Source organism: Propithecus coquereli, unplaced genomic scaffold, assembly GCF_000956105.1.
Source record: "Propithecus coquereli isolate 6110/MARCELLA unplaced genomic scaffold, Pcoq_1.0 Scaffold365, whole genome shotgun sequence".
NCBI classification, from domain to species: Eukaryota; Metazoa; Chordata; class Mammalia; order Primates; family Indriidae; genus Propithecus; species Propithecus coquereli.
The window spans coordinates 1,255,952-1,261,742 of record NW_012149341.1 but is presented as its reverse complement, the minus strand read 5'-3'; positions in this window follow the sequence as shown (position 1 = coordinate 1,261,742).

The following is a 5,791-nucleotide window of genomic DNA, read 5'->3' as shown; positions in this document are numbered from 1 at the left end:
GGCTAAAATCTGTATCTTTGTTCAAATTTCTATGCATCTTTTCTTAATGCCAAAAACATGTTCTGAGGGAATAAAATAAAACATTTGAAAACATTTGGCAATTTAAAATAATTATCTTTCTTAAAAAAAACAAAATAAATTGCTTCTTGGTTCTAAATAAAAAAAAAATAAAGATCGCTTTACTTTTAGAACAGTTTTAGGTTCACAGCAAACTTGAGTAGAAGATACAGAGATTTCACATATAACCCTTCTCTCTCTATACACACAGCCTCCCCGACTATCAAAATCCCTCATCAGATTGGTACTTTTTTACAGTAGATGAACCTATAATGACATGTCATTATCACCCTAAGTCCATAGTTTATATTAAGGTTCACTCCTGATATTGTACATTCCATGAATTTGACTATTGTATAATGACTATTGTATAATGACTATTGTATCCTACCATTATAGGATCATACAGAGTAGTTTCACTGCCCTAAAATTCCTGTGTGCCCAAGTATTCATTGATCCTACCCCCAAGCCCCTGAAAACCACTGAAACCTTTACTATCTTCATATTTTTTATTTTTGCAGAATGTCATATAGTTAGAATCATACAATATGCAGTCTGTTTCAATTTCTTTAATAAATGTAGTCCTATTCAAATTGTTTATTTTTTCTTGTGTGAGTTATGGCAGATTGTGTCTTTCAAAGAATTGGTCCATTTCATCTAGGTTGTCAAATTTGTGGGCATAAAATTGTTCATAATATTCCTTTATTATCTTTTTAATGAACATAGGACCTATAGTAATATTTCCTCTTTCTTTTCTGATAGTAGTAATTTCTCTCTTCTTTTTTATAAGTTAGGCTGGATAGAGGCTTATAGATTTCATTAATCTTTTCAAAGAACCAGATTTTGTTTTCGTTGATTTTCTCTATTGATTTCCTGTTTTCCATTTCATTGATTCCTGCTCACTTTTATTATTATTTTTATGCCTACTTAGAGTTAATTCGCTCTTCTTTTTTCTAGTTCCCTACAAAGGAAGCTTGGATTGCTGATTTTTGATCCTTCTTTTTGTCTGATATATGCATTCAATGCTATAAATTTCCCTCTAAACACTGCCTTAGCTGCATCCCGTAAGTTTTGATAAGTTATATTTTCATTATCATTTAGTTCAAAATGTTTTTTAAATTTCTCCTGAGATTTCTTATTTGACCTATGTGTTATTAAAAAATATGTTGTTTAATCTCCAAGTATTTGGGGATATACCACCTATCTTTCAGTTATTGATTTTTAGTTTAATACTATTGTGGTCTGAGAATAGATATTCTATGATTTCTATTATTTTACATTTTTTTAGGTGTATTTTATGACACGGAATGTGGTCTACCTTGATGAATGTTCTATATGAGCCAGAGAAGAGTGTGGATTCTGTTGTTGTATAAAGTAGTCAATAGTTGTTAATTATATTCAGTTGATTGATAGTGCTATTGAGTTTCTAATTTTTTCATCTAATTTCCTTTCTAATTTTCTGTCTGTTGTTTACATTTATTTCTGATAGAGAGGAGTTGAACTTTCCAACTATAATAAGTGAATTTATCTATTTCTCCTTGCAGTTCTATCAGTTTTTACCTCATATATTTTGATGTTCTGTTGTTAGATTTATACACATTAAATATTCTTATAATTTCTTGGAGAATTGACCCATTTATATTATTCAGTTCACTTATTTATCCCTAGTAACTTTCCTTGCTCTGAAGCCTGCTGTCTGAAACCTATATAGCTATTCTTGCTTTCTTTTGATTAATGTTAGTGTGATATATATTTCTCCATCCCTTTACTTTTAATTTATATGCATCTTTATATTTAAAGTGGATTTCTTATAGACAAAATATATTTAATATTTCAGTCTTGTTTTTTGTTATATTCTGATAATTTCTGTCTTTTGGTTGGTTTGTGTCTGACATTAATTTGGGGAAATTCTCAGTCATTATTCCTTCAAATATTTCTTTTTTTTCCCTTCTCTATTCCTTCCCTTCATATTGCCATTTTTCATATTTATACCTTTTGGTAGCTGTCCAAAAATTCTTGGATATTCTGTTCTTTTCATTCTCCAGTCTTTTTTTTCTGTTTGCTTTTCTATTTTAGAAGTTTCTTTGACATGCCCTTAAGCTCATTATTATTTCCTCAGCTTTTCCAGTCTACTAATGAGTTCACCAAAGGCATTCTTCATTTCTGTTATGTTGTTGTGGGTTTTTTTTTTTAAATCTCTAGTATTTGTTTTTGACTTTTTTTTTTAGATTTCCAATCTTTCTACTTACATTGTATATCTGTTCTTGCATGCTGTTTATTTTATCTATTAGAGCCCTAAGCCTATTAATTATAGTTGTTTTAAATTCCTGATCTGATAATTCCAACATTCTTCCTATTATCTGAGTCTGGTTCTGATGCTTTCTCTGTCTCTTCAAGTTGTGTTTTTTGCCTTGTAGTATGCTCAATAATTATTTCTTGATAGCCAGATATGATGTACTAGGTATATAGGCCTTTAGCAATGTGGTGTAAGGCAGCAGTCCCCAAACTTTTTGGCACCAGGGACCAGTTTCACGGAAGACAATTTTTCCATGGAATGAGGATGGTGGGGTGTGGTGTCGTGGATTGAGGGGAGGTGGTGCAGAGCTCAGGCAGTGTGATATGTGGCCTATTTCCTAATAGGCCACAGACCGGGTACTGGGCTATGGCCAGGGCATTGGCCTGCAGGTGTAAGGTGTAGGAGAGGGGAAGTGTTCTATAGTCCTGTGATTAGATCTCAGTCTTTTAGTGAGTCTATGTGTCTGTATTGTGAACTTCACGAGTGCTTCTCAAGTATTTCCCCTCCCCCTACATATATGGGACAGGAAGGCTAGAGAGGGCTAGAACTGTGTATTTTCTTTCCCCCAAGTTTGTTAAGCTCTGATAAAACCCCAGTTGTTTAGGCTCTGGGAAAATAGTTTCTCTTGAGGGCAGCCCTTGTTAAGAGGAGCAAAGTGCTCTCGTATATTGCAAAATGGTTACATTTCCCCTTTTCCTGCTGGAAGCTTGAGAGAATATTTCTCAGATATTCACTGTGAGCACCTGGTCCACCTCCTAGAGGTAAAACTTACAAAAAGCACACCCTCCTACCACCAGCCTAGGGCCCCCTGGAGTGTTTAACTCTCTGACTTATCTACACTGGGCCTCCTGTAATTCATCAATTACAATTTAGGCTTTCCTAACCCAGCACTGATTCCCCTAAAGGTTTCTTCTCTTGGGTTTCTGCACCAGTAAGTTGTGATTTTTCTGTGTCTGTCTGACTCTCCAATTTGGAGGTCAGTGGTTTGCCCTGTGACCTCACTTCTCTGAGAGATCCAAGAAGAGTTGTTGATTTTTCAGTTTGTTAAGGTTTTTTCTTGTCTTTAGGATGGAGTGATGATTTCCAAGCTCCTTACCTACTAGACGAGAAACCAGAAATTGAGACTTTTTACTGCATTACTCAGACCCTGCTTCAGGCCTGTTTGTATCTATTTGTTATACATTCAATCAATCATTTGACCATTCATTTATTCACTTATCCATTATACTTGTACTGACACTGTTTGCCAGGCATTGAAAACACTGAAATGAGTACCATCCAGACACTGTCTTTAAGAAGCTAATTTACATTGAAATTTTAAGAAGCTAATATGGAATGCAGAAGACATGTGTGAATTATAATATAGTAATGATGTTAGTACTCTAATACAGTTTCGAACAGAGTTTTGTTGTAGACTATAGACAGAAACCAATTACCCTATCTGTGAGTTTATGTAAGGACTTCATTTAGGATATCATGTTTGAATTGGGCCTTAGAGAAACATGGTTCATCTTTAGGACCTCTGTCATCACTATTCTATGATCTTCATAGGAGTGAAGTAGAAAGTAGGGGAAAGTTGGCATCACATTAGCCTCTGAAGCATGCTCACTTTTTTGCTAAGACTTTCTTCACCAATGATATGCTGTAATCATTGCATGCATACACAGCTCAGAGACCAGAAGTTCATTTCTCCAGGTTTACAGTGATACCACGTGGTAAACTGTGGCCCCAGTTTGGTGGTCTTAGGTTTGCCATGCTGTGACATACTCTGTCATCATTTCTGATGCCTTTGTTGGAAAAAGGGAGAACTTATCTGTGCTCCCAAAGACCTGATTGTTAACCTTCTTGTTCCCTTGGAGCACTGGACCAATTTAATTGTTGGAACTATTCTAATCTTTTTTTTTCTTCAAGATCATCATATTTCTCTCCCTTCAGAATAGAGGTATCTCAAAAACCATTTTCTTTTGTTTAGAGATGATTGAGTAGTAGGTTATAGTTCAAATCTTAACATATTAGGAAAAACAGTAAAACAACATGATTGAAATTTTTAAAAAAGCATTCCAGAATTTTTACTTCTAAATAAACATCATTTGTTAGGTAGTGTCTTAGTTTGGACTTCTATAACAAAAATACCATAGACCGGGTGGCCTAAGCAGTACACATTTATTTCTCCTAGTTCTGGAGGTTGGAAAGTTCAAAATCAGGACACCAGCAGATCCGGCATCTGGTGAGGGCATAATTTATGGCTTGCAGACAGCTGTCTTCTCATTGTATCCTCACATGGTAGAGGGAAAGAGAGAAAGAGAGAGAGAACAACAGAAACAGAAAGAGAGAAAAGAGAAGGAGAGAGAGAATGCATGCTCTTGTCTCTTCATGCCCTTATAAGGGCACTAATCCCATTCATGAGGGTGCCACCCTCATGACCTAGTTACCTCTGAAATATCCCACCTCCAAATACCATCACATTGGGGATTTAGGCTTCAACATATGAATTTTAGTGGACACAAACTTTCAGGTCATAGCATACAGTTGTTATGGGAGGTTTAATTCTTATTTCAGTTATGCTTTGAACAATATTTGGGATGTCTTTCAGAATTGATGGGTGATGAATGACTTGTATATTTGACATTCATTCAACACCCATTGAGTGCATATTGTATGCCAGGTAGTGAAATACAGTCTGAGTGTAAAAAGAAAAAATAATAATTAATTATTCACAGCCTAGTGGGGGAGAAAACATTACAAATATTAATACATAAGTTTTATTTTTGTTATTCTTCTTGTTTCCTAATTGAAAATGAGAAGTAAAATAATGAAAAAGTGGAAAATAAGAAAAAATATTAGAGAAACAGCAGTTTTAAAGGGGTTAGAACAGACTGTAGCAGTAAAAACATATCAAAGGAAAACACTCTCAAAGCTTAAGTTAAGAGGTATTTGTTATAGAGGGAAAAATCCAGGTTTTGTGCCTCTGGGCATGTCCCTGTCAGATTTGCAAGCAATTTTCAGCATATCCTGCAGGATTCTTGCAGCTGCCTAAACTCTCCTGTTTTATAATCTGTCTTAGCCCCTGAGACTACAAAGCTTTCTCTCTCTTTCCTGGTAGACCTACTGCCAAGAAGATTTTGTTAAACTTTATCTTCTCTATTATGTGTTATAAAACCAGTAAGCATACATACAAACTTCCGATACTGCACCAAGAAAAAGTAGAAAAATTGAACAGATCGATAATGAGTTACAAAATTGAATCCGTAATAAAAAGCCTCCCAACAGAGAAAAGCCCAGGAATGGATGGCTTAGCTGCTGAATTCTATCAAACTTTTAAAGAAGAAATAATACCAATACTGCTCAAACTATTTCAAAAAATTGAAAGGGAAGAAATTATTTCAAGCTCATTCTATGAGGCCAGCATAACCTTGCTCTCAAAACCAAACAAGGACA